Source organism: Macaca nemestrina, chromosome 18 (genome assembly GCF_043159975.1).
Source record: "Macaca nemestrina isolate mMacNem1 chromosome 18, mMacNem.hap1, whole genome shotgun sequence".
Classification (NCBI taxonomy): domain Eukaryota; kingdom Metazoa; phylum Chordata; class Mammalia; order Primates; family Cercopithecidae; genus Macaca; species Macaca nemestrina.
The window spans coordinates 72,090,701-72,104,786 of record NC_092142.1 but is presented as its reverse complement, the minus strand read 5'-3'; the positions used below and the strand labels follow the sequence as shown (position 1 = coordinate 72,104,786).

The following is a 14,086-nucleotide window of genomic DNA, read 5'->3' as shown; positions in this document are numbered from 1 at the left end:
GCAGATGGTCTCAAGAAGCTGCAAAAGGCCAGGAAACAGATTCTTCCCTAGAACCTCCAGAAAGGGAACAGAAACAGCCCTGCTAACATCTTGATTTTAGATTTCTGGACTTCAGAATAGTCAGATAAGAAATTTGTGTTGTTTTAAGCCACTGAGTTCATGGGAATTTGTTACAGCATCCATAGGAAACAGATGCAGTGCTCTTTGCCTCTGTCATTCTGTGATCCTTACACCCTAGGACCTAAGGCAGTGCCCAACATGCAGAGCACTCCATGAATGTTTGCTAAGTGAACTGCTGAAGAAGAAGGAAATTCTCCTCTAAGCCCTCTCCTGCCTGGCACAACCTAAACTCCTAACCAAGAGAATCCAGCCCACCTCAGAGAGAGGCAGGCAGGAGTAGCCCATGTAAATCTGAGTTGGTATGTCTTTTCCTTATTGCTAAGTTGGATGAATGAGCTAATTATAGTCTGAACCGTGTTTTGTGTCAGTCATTGTACCCCTGGAAGACATGACAAAATAGAAACCTAATTTACAGCTGTGATTTAGAGCTCCAAGGGTGGAGGTAGGTCAAAGAAAGAGAGTTATATATTTTCATATCAACAACTTAGGACCTTTTTGTCCATTTTCTACAGCATTGCATTAGGCATCACGAATGATCCAGTTGAAATTATAAGCAGTATTAGTAAAAAGGTGAGCAGAAATCATATTTCACAATCAAATTCCTTTATAAAAGTATTTCATGACAAACAAATACACACATATATATGTAATGCAAATAACTCTACCTTCTCCTTTCTCTGAAACCATCCTTGCCTGTCCTTTAAACAAGGAAGGTAATATTTTCTATGTCAATATTCATAAGGGTAAAGTTTTCCAAATTAATAAAATCAATATGTCAGAGGTGTTCAAGCCAGAATGACTCCATCTTGAATAGAGGTTGGGTAAAAAGAGGCTGAGACCTGCTGGGCTGTATTCCCAGGAGGTGAGGCGTTCTTAGTCACAGGATGAGACTGGGGATTGGCACAAGATACGGGTCACAAAGACCCCACTGATAAAACAAGATGTGGTATAGAAGCCGGCCAAAACCCACCAAAACCAGTAGGGAGACAAAAGCGACCTCTGACCGTCCTCACTGCTTATTTTACATTAATTATGACGCATTAGCATGCTAAAAGACACTCCCACCAGCACCATGACAGTATACAAATACCATGGCAACATTGGGAAGTTACCCTATATAGTCTAAAATGGGAAGAATCCTTAGTTCTGGGAATCCCCGCCCCTTTCTTGGAAAACTCATGAATAATCCGCCCCTTGTTTAGCATATTATCAAGAAATGAACATAAAAATAGCCAACCCACTTTCTATGGAGCAGCCATTCTTTTGCTTCTTTACTTCCCTAATAAACTTGCTTTCACTTTACTCTATAGACTCCCCCAGAACTCTTTCTTGCACGAGATCCAAGAACCCTTTCTTGGGGGTCTAGATTGGGACCACTTTCCAGTAACAAATATACCCCATAGCTTAGGGCCTTAAGAAATGAAGTTGCTTTGGAAACCTGAAAATTATTTAGATTTCACAAATGGCTCGTGATGCCATGGAGAGTTATTTCCCTTTTGGCATCCCAGTTTCTCTAGTCAGTGAAAATCCTACACTTAGAAAGTAGAAAGTTCAAAACAGTTTCTGATCTTTTAAACACACGTACTACATAAGCACAAGGATAGTTACAACCCCAACTAAAAACAGTCGTTTAGAACTGAATCTCAAATTCATATGCTTGTAGTTCATAATCCATTTGTAGTTGACCAAGAAGGTAAAATAAATTATTGGGTAGATGTAAGCTAAGATCAGTCATTGCCCTTAGTCTAGAACTTCTGATTAGATTGGTAACTCCCATGGCATTCCCCCAAGGCTTTAAGTGGTCCTGAGTAGCTTTAGAATCTGAATAAATCACACATACTAGGGGTCCATGGAGACCACTAGAAACTCAATTTATTTGTGACCCAAGGCAGGATTTTATTGCTTCTCAGATTAACAGTTAAAAACATTTTGCTTTTCTGCCTCAGGGGTATTCATTTGATGTATGAGGCAGGGAGATTATTAAATCTTTGTTGCCTTCCAAAGACGTAAATTAAACCATAGCGCCTCCTTAGCCACTTTCCCTGTATGAACTGCTGATTTATTAACTTGTCACTCTTGCATGCTCATCAAAACAACAACACTATGATTAATTATTCCTATTTATTTAAGGGTGCTTGTCATTCTAACTTTTTGCGGACAGGATATTACAAAGTCTCCTGATTTCTTTGCAGAACTGTGGCATGAGGACTTTTAAAGGACTAATCATTTCTATGGATATATTTTAAAAGAGCAGTGGCATGTATGTAACCATATCTTGTTCTGTTCATTTTAAATAAAGCTGCCCTTCATTTTGGCTTCCCTTGCCTGGTCATGAACATCACACTGGCTGATTTTGTCCATTTGGACATCTCCAAAAGACTTTGAAGAGGTCTGACATTAAATGGTCCAACATAAACTCTCAAGTTCTTTTTTCAATTTTGTCACACACAATTCCATTCAATGTAGACAGTATTTATTTATCTTCTATGTGGCAAGCAGCAAATATGGATTTGTTCATTCATTCCTTCATACAATATTTATTTAATGTCTTTTATGTGCCAGTAATGGCAGTAAGTGTATTGTTCACTGTTCAAAACAGTGAACAGTCCTTTCCTCCATTGGATTTACAGCCTTGTTACTTCCCTTCCCAAGGCATTTGTCTCTACATATTATGAGAAGGAGATAATAAAACAACAATGAGAACCTGGATAAAAGGGAAGAAAATCACAGCGTTCTCCCTCTGAAGTTTGCACAGAATACACAGTAAGTTGAGTCAGGTTTAAGAAGACATCTGCAAGGCACTTTCCCCCATCCTGGTCCAGAGTGGGTCCGCAGGACTGAACTGCATTGAAACTATGACATTTCACCTCTTTCTATTCTCCTTGACCTGCCATATCATAGATCATCTGGTTTGCTGAATAATCACTGAACCAAAATTTTTCAAATGAATTTTGGAGGCATAGCTGCCTAGCCTCTGCCACAAGAAAAAATCACCTTACTAGTTTAAATGGTTGAATAATCATCTTTTTTTTTTTTTTAAGATATAGGTTCCTGATCATATCCTTGTCTCTCTTTTTAAAAGTTTTTATTATCTTGGGAGGCCAAGGGAGCAGGATCACTTGAGGCCAGAAGTTCAAGACCAGCCTGGTCAACATATCAAGATCCCATATCTACAAAATGTAAAAAATTAGCCAGGCATGGTGTGCACATTTGTAGTCCCAGCTACTCAGGAGGCTGAAGCAGGAGGATTGCATGAGCCCAGGAGTTCAATGCTGCAGTGAGCTGTGATCGTGCCACTGCACTCCAGCCTGGGTGATAGAGTAAGACTTTGTCTCAAAACAAAAAGGTTTTATTATGGAAATTGTCAAACAGAAAAAAAAAATTGAGATAATAAGATAATGAATCCCCAAGTATCTATCACTTAGCTTCAGTGGTTATCAAAATTTTGCTATTCTTGTCTTTACCTACCACCGTTCTCTCTCCCTTCACTTTTCTTTTTATGTTTGAGTATTTTAAAATAAACCTCTGGCTGGATGTGGTGGCTCACTCCTGTAATCCCAACACTTTGGGAGGCCGAGGGGGGCGGATCACCTGAGGTCAGTACTTTGAGGCCAGCCTGACCAACATGAAGAAACACCGTCTCTACTAAAAATACAAAATTAGCTGGGTATGGTGGTGCATGCCTGTAATCCCAGCTACTTGGGAGACTGAGGCAGGAGAATTACTTGAAACTAGGAGGCAGAGCTTGCAGTGAGCCAAGATTACACCATTGCACTCCAGCCTGGGCAACAAGAGCGAAACTCCATCTCCAAAAAAAAAAAAAAAAAAAAAACTCTGCTATCATACCATTTAACCTCCAAATCCATCAAATAAGATTTTGAAAACATAACTATAATATCATTGTAATATCTAACAAAATAATAATATTTCTTTAATATATTGTAATTCCTAGCCCAAGTTCGAATGTTCCTGATTCTCTAAAAAAAAAAAAAAAAAAAAAAAATCCTTTTGGATAGAAATAGGATCCAAACAAGGTCTACACATTAGATTTCGCTGATATGTCTTTCACTTACACCTTTTCTCTCCATGTCCTTTTGAATATCACCAAAATGATCTTCAATATTTGATTTTTATCCAGGGTAACTAAATCTGTCCAAACCTAACATATGCTGCTGATGAAACCTCATTATATAATATTTTCAAGGACAAACTACCAAAAGAAAAGGTGATCATACAATTTATCATGCAAACAGAGAAACTGAGTGAAAAGTGAATGCTATTAATAATTACACTGGTGTAAACCAGGACGAACAGTCACCGTATGAATAGAAGATATTAGGGGTAAAAAGGAGGATCAGGTTTCTGGTTTCAACTCTGGAGCTGGGGAGCTGGAAAAGAACTAGAAAGAATACCTCTCCCACACTTAAAATTAATAAATAAATAAAAAATTTGAACGAATTTAAAGTTAACAACTTTTCTTGGATTCATCAAAGAGTTAAAGAAACAACTAGTTTCTTTGAAGAAGCGCCAACTAGCCCAAAATCAAAGAAAAGAGAAGTGCCTACAGGAAAACTCAGATGCAAGCATTTGTTTACGTGGGGCAGATGAACACCCAGAAGAACTGTGAAGAAACTGGTAGAATCTGAGTATTGGCAGGTGACAGAATATGGCCTCAGATACAAAGGGAGTTTATACCACTCACAGGCTTCTCTCTACAGGCCCTAGTGGGTGCTCATAAACAATGATGGCGGCAGTGCTGAGAAGATATGCTTAGGGGAGGGGAGAAGCAGTTGCTGCAGGAAGGGCATGGATACCTGCCCAGACCCTTCTTCCCTATCTCCCCTATTAAAACAAAAGCAATACAAGAAAACACAACAACTTCACCTAGAGTGGGGAATAAGGGCAACAAACACTATCGCCCTTAGAGCACTCCTGAATACCAACTGCAGCTTTGGGAAGAAAATTGTTAAAAAAAAAAAAAAATTCCTCCACACCTCAGGGAGGAGCAGGAGTATATGCTGGGCTCAGAACTATCACTGGGGAGAAACGGAAGCATGAAAAAGGTCACACTCCTGAGACCCAGAGACACAGTATCCACTCAACACTGAGGCTTAATCAGAACAACAGGGAACACTTCCTTCACCTGCCACCACCAGAGCAAGAAGCATCACACAGCAACAGCAGACTACTGCTGAGAGGGCCCGGAGAGAAGCAAGGACATGGAGAGAAACTCTCTAGGGGTCACTGCATAAGGAGAAAGTGTAAGGCTAAGGGTAGGCCCGACATTGAGAAAAGTCTATTCAGTGGGTAAACCAGCCCTGCTCCTAATACAACATTTTGCTAGAAGAATTTGAAGACTCTGGTACACTGAGGATAGCCCTATGAACAACAAACCCCCAAAGCCACCTCAACGTCTGTCTGGGTTGATTCACATTCCACACTAAAAATCTAGAAAAGGAAAAAATGTACCCCATTTGCAGGCATAAAAACTATTTACCTCAATCAGTGCTGTCCAGTGTTCAATAAAAAAGTAAATAAAGTACGTGGTACATAAAGCAAAAACAAAAATAAAAGGCCCCACAATGCCAAGAGACAAAACAATCAACAGAACCAGACTCATATGTGATACAGATATTGGAACTATTAGATAAGAAATTTAAAATAGCTATGACAAATATATTGAAGCTTCCAGTGAAAGAAGTGGACAACATGCATTGTCAGATGGGTAATTTCAGTAGAGATAATGAGAACTGTAAGAAAAAAATCTAATGAAACTGTTAAAAGTGAAAAACACAGTAACAAGATCAAGTGACATCAAGATTGTCATTGACAGGCTCATCAGTAGACTTGACAGGGCTAAGGGAAGAATTGGTGAACTTGAAATCATCCAAACTCAAAGAGAATAAAGAGCAAAAAATAAAAACAGCACCTAGCATCCAGAAAGTATAGGACAACATAAAATGATCTAACAGATGTATAGCTAGAATTCCAGAAGGAAAAAAAAGAGAAATGAGGTAGCGTAAATATAAGAAGGGATAATGCCTGAGAATTTCCAACATTAATGACATACATTAAACTACAGATCCAAACCAACAACCAAGATAAATACCAAGCCAGAGATAGACATATCATATTCAGGTTCTGAAAACATCAAACAAAGTCTTGAAGGAAACCAGCAGGGGTAAAAAAGACACATTAACACAGAGAAATAAACAGCCATCTTATTAGAAACCATGCATGTCGGAAGACGATAGAGTAACATTTTTAAAGGACTAAAAGAAAAAATAGTGTCAATACAGAATTCTCTACCTGGTGAAAATATCTTTCAAACATAAAGGATAAAAATATTTCTTAGAAAAAAAACTAATTAAATTAATTGTCATCAGGACTAAACCATAAAAAATTTGAAGCATATTCTTTAGAAAAGAGAAATTTGATACCAGATACATAGATTTACATGAAGAAACAAATAATGCTAGAAATGGAATAAAAATAATAATAGAGAATTATACCAAACACTTAAGAAAGAAAAATCAATTCTACAGAATTTTTTCCAGAAAAGAGAATACTTCCCAAAGTATTTTATGAGGCCAGCATTACTCTGATGCAAAAACCAGACATTACAAGAAAAGAAAACTGCTGACAAATACTTATTATGAACATAGATATCAAAATTCTCCAAGAAATTTATCAAATCAAATCTAGAAATATATGAAAGTGATAATATAACCAAGTGGAGTTTATCCCAGGAATACAAAGCAGATTCAGCATTCAAAAATTAGCCACTACAGCTGGGTGAGTGGCCTCACGTTTGTAATCCCAGTGCTTTGGGAAGCCAACAGGGAGGACGGTTTGAGCCCAGGAGTTCAAGACCAGCCTGGGCAACATAGTGAGACTTTCATCTCTACAAAAAAAAAAAAAGTTGTTTTTTAATCAGTCAATATAATTCACCATCTTAACAGTCTAAAGAAGAAAAACCACATGGTCACCTCTACAGTTACAGAAAAGGCATTTGACAAAATTCAACATCCATTCATGTGTTTTCTTTTAATCTCAAAAAAATAGGAATAGAAGGAAACTTTCTTAATAGGATGAAGGACTTTCACTGAAAAACCCTGTATCTAATACCATAATGATAAAAGACCATTTCTCCCTAAGATTAGGACTAAGGTAAGGAAGTACTTCCTCACAGCACTCCTACTCAACATCATAGTGGAAGTTCTAGCTAGAGCAAAATGGCAAGAAAATGAAATAAAAAACAGAGAGACTGGAATGGAAGAAATAATAAGTACATAAATAAATGACTCATACTAAGAAAAACAAAACCAGATTCTGTGTTACAGAATGGTGATGGTCAGGGAAGGTGAATGGGATTAGGGCTTAGGTGATCTGTGAAAGTTTTTCTGAGAAGATGACATTTGAGCTGAAATTTTAAGGACAGAGTAAAGCCAGCCATGAAAAAAAAAATTACACACACACACAATGAATTTGTATGTTATGCTCTATCCAGGATTTTTCAGCTCCTAAACTTACAGCTTCAGAGCTCACTTCTCACTGCCTCTCTCTAAGTTCTCCAATTGCAAAAGACTCTGATCAGCTGATATCATCTTTTGGTCTTACATTCCAGATAGCTGACCAAACTTGGTCCAATCAACTGATAAGGAAGAGGGTGGGCTGGAAGGTAAGAAGGTCACAAGGTTTAAGCAATAGGAATTAGGCAGGCAAATCTTAAAAGGTGATGGGGAGCAATTTAGCAATTATTGACATTTCTCTGCAGGAACAAAATTAATAAGCCTATATCCATATGTAAAAACTAATTGACCAATAAATCCAAATGTTGAAAATTGATAAATCCAGATGAAGGATATGAGAGAGTCATTGTACAATTCTTTTTTTTTTTTTTTTTTCATTGTACAATTCTTGAATGTCTTCTGTAGGTTTCAAATTTTTCAAAAAATAAAGTTGGAGGGAAAAAAAGAAATGTGCATATCTTGAATTATACATTCTTGAATACATGTTACAGATGACATAATTTGGAACTCTTTGTGAGTCAAAGCAATTTTAAAATACAAAGATTAGAACACAACTTTCCTGTATACTATTGTATTCCTGGTCTTTGAAATCCTAGTTAAAATTCCTCTGCTAACTATCAGAGTCTCCAAAATTCACTCCCTTAATTGCAGAGTTTACAGAAAAAAAATTATTTAATATTATCTGCCATTTCAGTAGCACAAGGGCAGAAATAATATTTAAGTAAGCAAAGTACAGTGTAACTCTGGAAGTCTAGTTAATGGAACCTTGGAAATTAAAAAGCATTAATTACTTGCCCCTTATTCTGCTAATTGATTTAGGAACCAGAAATACAATAATACAGCTATTTCACACAGAGACCTATTTAGCCTGAAATGAACTCCAAGTTTTCTGTACCACCTCAATTTTCATAAGAGATTTAATCAACATTAGCAGAAATATGTATATTCCTAAAACTGACGTGCTCAGGCATTAGTAACTGTGTTCAAATACCACAGGTTCCTTGGTGACTAGTGACTATTAGGCCAGGTGTGAACTATATTAATAAAACCACTTTCATTACTGTAATTAAATTTAAGTATAGAGAAGCTAAAAACAAATACTGTTCTAAAATACCTCTGCATTTATAGTGGAGTAGCTTGTATAGGTTTAACTCTCTCTAACAGATAATTGTAACTGTGAACGAAATGTTTTTTTGAAAACAGTTATTTGAAGGCACTGGAGAAAGACAGACCAAAAGGTGGCAGAAATTAGAGGGGAACTGACCTCTAAACTAAGGTAACTAAGACGGAGGAATATTTGTATTTCAAAGGCTTTTTGCTTAAGGGTGCTCTCTAGTCTTTTCCCCATGGGGAGACTAAAATGCAAGCAGAAATCTGTAATCCTATTGGCTTACGGAGTCAGATAATAAGAGTTGGGGTCTCCAATAGTAGGTGAAAAGGGGGGAATCCCAATAAGAAGGAGGTCAAAGAAATAGGAGTTCTAAAATCTCTCTATATTTCCTACCCAATCTTTGACGAACCCTTGAACTATAAATACACAGAGAAGACTATGAGACTGCCAGCAAATGACAACAGCTGGAAAGGCTGAAAAAACTAAGCAGAACTTTCAGGGGCTTCCCAAAACATGGGAGGAGTCTGGAATTTGAGCCAGCCAAGTTAACTGCCCATTAGAACAAAAATCCACACTCTTCAGAGTCATACAAGAGATTCAGAAATTATCACAACATATCACCCACTATGTCTGGTGGCCAAAACAATTACTAGACATGTGAGGGAACAGTACATTGTAATCCACAGTTAAGAGAAAAATCAGTCAATAAAATCTGACCCTAAAAGGACCCAGTTGCTAGAATTAGTAGAAAAGAAATTTAAAGTCACGATTATAAGTAGGTTAAAAGACTTAAAGAAAAATATGATCATATGAAATGAACATATGGAGAATATCAGCAGAAAAATAGAAACTATAAAAGAGAATCAAATGGGAATCACAGAACTGAACACTAAAACATCTGAGATGAAAAATTTTCTAGATGGAATTAACAGATTGAAGATGGCACAAAAAAGAATCTGTAAACTCAAGGATAGTAATGTCATGGAGAAACCTGGCAGACAACATCTTAACCAAGTGATCAAAGTTAACATTACTAACATTGGGAAAAAACCAACATCCTGTGCCTCCTGACATGATGCATTGAAAAGGAAATACTATCAGTTTTATGGGGTTTTGCCAAAAATCTATAACTTGAATCAAAACCTGAGGAAACATAAAGCAAATGCATATTGAGAGCCAATATATAAAATAACTGAACTAAACACTTTGAAAATTCCAAGGCCAAGAAGACAAAGAATGGCTGAGAAATTCTTCCAGATTCAAATAGACTAAACAGACATAAAAACCAATACAATGAATGACCACGGATCGGATCTGGACTAGGGACAGAGGGGCAGAGGAGCTATAAAGAACATTAATTAGACACTTACTGAAATTTGAATATGGACTATGAATTAGATAATAGTACTCCATCAATGTTAAATAGTCTGACTTTGATCATTATACTGTGGTGATATAAGAGAATATCCTTGTTTTTAGAAAATGTATACCTAGGTATTTAAGGGGGCAAAATGTCTCTAAGTTACTCTCAAATGGTTCAGATAATAAAATTATATGCACCCACAGAATGATAAAGCAAATAGGGAAAAACGTAAACAACTGATTAATCTTGATAGAGGATATGTGGGAGTTACTTGTACTATTCTTGCAATTCTTCTGTTCATTTTGAAATTATACTGAACTAAGTAAGTTGCCAGAAATTACTATACCCTATTGGAAGTCTGACACATGACTACTAGGAGTGTAGATTAGTATACTACTGTGGAAAACTGTTGGTAGTATCTACGAGCCACTTGATGATTTAGCAATTCCACTTCCAGGTACATACCTGTTATGGTCTAAATTGTGTCTGCCAAAAATTCGTATGTTGAACTGCTAACCCCAGTACCACAGAATGTGACCCTATTTGGAAGTAGTTGTTGCAAATGTAGATAGCTGGTATCCTTATGAAAAGGGGGAATTTGAACCCAGAATCACTCACATAGGGAAAATTCCTTGTGAAAACTAGAGTTACGCTACTCCAAGTCAAAGCATTCCCAGAAGCTAGCAGAGAGGCCTGGAACAGATCCTTAGTGCCTTCAGAGTGAGGATAGGCCTGGCTAACATCTTCATCTTGGAGATCTGGCCACCAGAACTGTGAGATAATAAATTTCTGTTGTTTAAGTCACTTAGTTTGTGGTACTTTGTTATAGCAGCCCCAGATAATTAATCCAATATTCAACAGAAATGCATTCATATGAGTATCAAATGGTATATAGAAGAATGTTTATAGCAGCCCAAACTGAAAATATCCCAAGTTATCAGGCAATAGTAGAATAAATAAGTTGTAATGTATTTATATAATAGAATCCTATACATGAAACAACACAAATTAATCTCACAAACATAATGAGTGAAAGAAACCAGACATAGACGAGGTTAAAAAAAAAAAAAAAAGAAACGGTTCAGATACTAGTGAAGGAGGGAACCAGGGAAGACAGAGCTTAAAAAGCACTATAAAGGTGGCTACACGCAGAGGGCATATTTTAAAATCTTTTAAAGTAACACTAAAGGAGAAAGCCCTGAAAATATTGTGCTAGGAAAGCTATCTATTTTGGTCCACTTCCACTATCACACAGGAACATAAAAGTTCCTAAAAGTTCAGGAAAATGAAATCTCATTTAAACAAGAGCCATAGAAAATGACTGTAATTAAACCTAGATACAGTGATATTGCAAGGAAAAGGCAGAAAATGATATGAGAAACATACCACAAAGAAAACACACTAAAAAAAGTCACAAGATGGATTCAAGTGATATTAAAGAAGAAAATAGAAGCTCTAAAAGAACAACATAAATTAAAATAGAAAAATACAGTTTATATGATTAGTCAGCAGGAAGATTAAAAAAAAAAATTGAACTCAGTAATGTTAAATCAAGTTTAGCCTGAAGCTGCCACCTTACATATTTTAAGTTCGTCCTAAAGGTTTCTCTGTACATCATGAACTATAACAAGTGGAGATATAAACAGACCATAGCTTACGCTTGTGCCAGTCACCGAGTTTTGGCCAATCAAATGTAGCCAACTGTTTGAACCCTGTTCAAATAAGGCAAATGTCAATCTGTAACCAATCCAGCTGTTTCTGTATCTCACTTGCGTTTTCTGTATATCACTTTCCTTTTTCTTTCTATAAATCTTCTTCCACCACATGGCTGCACTGAGAGTCTCTGAGCCTACTCTGGCTCAGGCGGCTGCCCAATTCACAGATTTTCTATTGCTGAATTAAACTCCTTTAAATTTAATTCAGTTGAAGTTTTTCTTTTATCAGTAAGGAAATAAGAAGAAACCAATTACTTCACATATAAATGTTAAACATAAGAGCTAATATACATAATGGAAAACAGTAATAGAAATAGAAAAAGGAAATTAAAAATCAAACAAAAATAAAAAGATAAAAAATAATTTAAGAGAAAGTAACAGATACAGAAGACAGGTGCTAATATACAGCATACATTCACAGCAGTCCTTAGACAAGAAAAGCAAAGAAATAATGTAATTAAAACAGAATTAAAGACAATATGTTCATATCCACTGATTCAAAAAATTGAAACATTTAAACAAACATTTATGTTTTTTAAAAACCCCCAAAATTAGGAAAACCTCCTTAATAAAAATAGTAAACTAAAAAATCAGCACCTAATGGGGAAACACTAAAGTAACAGTTCTAAGAGTGTGGCCCAAGGACCTTTTCAAGGGTCTGTGAGATCAAAACTATTTTCATGGTAAAACTGAGACAGGAGATCAGCAGGACTTGTGTTCCCAGCACCCAACTTGGCAAAGAAACCAGCCAAAACCAGCTAAAACCAAGATGGTGACTACAGCAACCTCTAGTTACCCTCATGGCTCATTATATGCTAATTACAATGCATTTGCATGCTAAAAGACACTCCCACCAGTGACTTGACAGTTTACAAATGCCATGGCAACCCCTAGAAGTTACCTTATATGGTTTAAAAGGGGAGAAATCCTTGGTTCCAGGAACTCCCCAGTTCTTTTCTAGAAAAGTCATGAATAACATGCCCCTTATGTAGCATATAGTCAAGGAATAGCCATATATACTGCTAGTCAGCAATCCACAGGGCTGCTGCTGCTGTCTGTTGTTCAAATAAACTTGCTTTGGCTTTGCACTGTTGGTTCACACATGAATTATATCCTGTGTGAAGCCAAGAACCCTCCTAGGCTGAGCCCCAATTTTGGGGTTTGCCTGCATTGAAACCAAGACATTATGCATCATTTCCCCTTTTCACAATGTCAGTAGTTGCACTGATGGTACAAAGAAGTGGTGAGCAAAACTGCTGTTGCCTTAGCACATATCAAGGCAGGGCACCAAACTATACTAGTAGGCATTGTATTCTTCATCATACATGTTCATAATGGGGGTCAGAGGGAGCCATTTTTACTTAAGAAGGTCCTTGATGAAGTAGCAAAAAATATTAATTGTATTAAGTCTTGCTCTTAAGAGTACATGACTTTAATAATATTGGTGAAGAAACGGAAAGTTGTGTACACATAAAGCTCTCGCTGCACACCAAAACAGAATGCGTGCCTCCAGGAAAAGCATTTGTGTAATTGAGTTGCAAAGTCAAATGCTGCATTTTTCATGAAACACCACTTTTACTGGAAAGAAAAACTAGCAAACTATAGTTATTAAAACTTGAGTATTTGGCAGATATTTTCTCAAAAATGAATAAAGTGAGCAAGCACTTCAAGGAAAACAACTGTCAGTATTTTTTGACATGATAAAATTTGAGCATTCAAGGAAAACTTAGAATGTTATAAAACTTGTGTCCATCACTCTGAGCCTGACAGCTTCCCAATACTTAGATTTGTCTGATGAGATCAGTGGTGATGTTTTAAAATGTAAGTTTTTGCATAATGTATAATCAAATATGTCAACATTTGCATGATCTGCATAACTCAGTGAACCAATATTTTTCAAATGACAAATTCATGGTGTTAAAAAAAACCACATACAGGTAAATGATCCATTCAAAGTGCAAGACAGATCAATAGATTTTAGTGTAAGAGTCCAAAAAATTCATAGTATAGCTTGATTCTTCATTGCAACCAATGTTTAAGAAACTACTACCTGCCAAATTTTGATGTAACATCAAAAAAATCCATAATTACCTTAAAGGTTATTAAAATACTCCTCCCTTTCCCAACTTCATATCTATATGAGGCCATATTTTCTTAAATATTTCAACAAAAACAATGTATTCCGACAGATTGAATGTAGAATCAGATGAGAATCCAGCTGTCTCCTATTATAAAAACATAAAAA

At 36.5% G+C, this 14,086-nt stretch overlaps 1 protein-coding gene across 1 annotated transcript in view; it reads right to left on the bottom strand.

Annotated features, from left to right (window-relative positions):
- LOC105491299 (HYDIN axonemal central pair apparatus protein) overlaps positions 1-14,086 on the bottom strand; it is a 468,775-nt gene extending 454,689 nt beyond the window's left edge. Inside the window, exon 1 of the mRNA XM_024795897.2 lies at positions 13,933-14,086. The gene's annotated coding sequence lies outside the window, so the exon portion shown is untranslated. The remainder of the gene's footprint in view (positions 1-13,932) is intronic.